The sequence below is a fragment of the Crocuta crocuta genome, unplaced genomic scaffold (assembly GCF_008692635.1).
Source record: "Crocuta crocuta isolate KB4526 unplaced genomic scaffold, BGI_CrCroc_1.0 scaffold224, whole genome shotgun sequence".
NCBI lineage: Eukaryota > Metazoa > Chordata > Mammalia > Carnivora > Hyaenidae > Crocuta > Crocuta crocuta.
In genome coordinates, this window is record NW_027529545.1 from 2,710,884 (window position 1) to 2,711,239 (window position 356).

Here is a 356-nt window from a genome sequence, read left to right on the forward strand (position 1 = left end):
CAGAGGGCGGGGCCCGCCGGCGCGGCCACCGCACCCTCGCCCGGGGATGTCCGCACCAGACAAAGCCAGCTTCGCAGTAAAGGAATGCCTGTCCCCCCACTAGGTGCCACCCAGACCCTTAGTTAACGTGCCCGGGTCCCCAAGAGCAGCTTTCTGTGGCTTTTGCAAAAANCTGTGGCTGTTGCAAAAATCCATTCCGAAAAAATAGACACGAAGAGGGAAAATGCACTATGCAGGTAGCGATGGAGGGGGGGCTTCGGCTCGTTTTAATTGTCTGCCTTCGTTTGTGGTTAGGGTGCCCTGGTGCACACGGGGCGGGGGCCCCCCAACCCCCCCCCCCGCCCCCCCCAGCCGGC

General features: G+C 62.5%; 1 long non-coding RNA gene across 1 annotated transcript in view; it reads left to right on the forward strand.

The window, feature by feature from the left end:
• Window positions 1–334, forward strand: part of LOC144229370 (uncharacterized) — a 3,036-nt gene extending 2,702 nt beyond the window's left edge. The window contains exon 3 of the long non-coding RNA XR_013334475.1: window positions 295–334. This is a non-coding gene — a long non-coding RNA (uncharacterized LOC144229370). The remainder of the gene's footprint in view (window positions 1–294) is intronic.
• The last annotated feature ends 22 nt before the right edge of the window (window positions 335–356 follow it).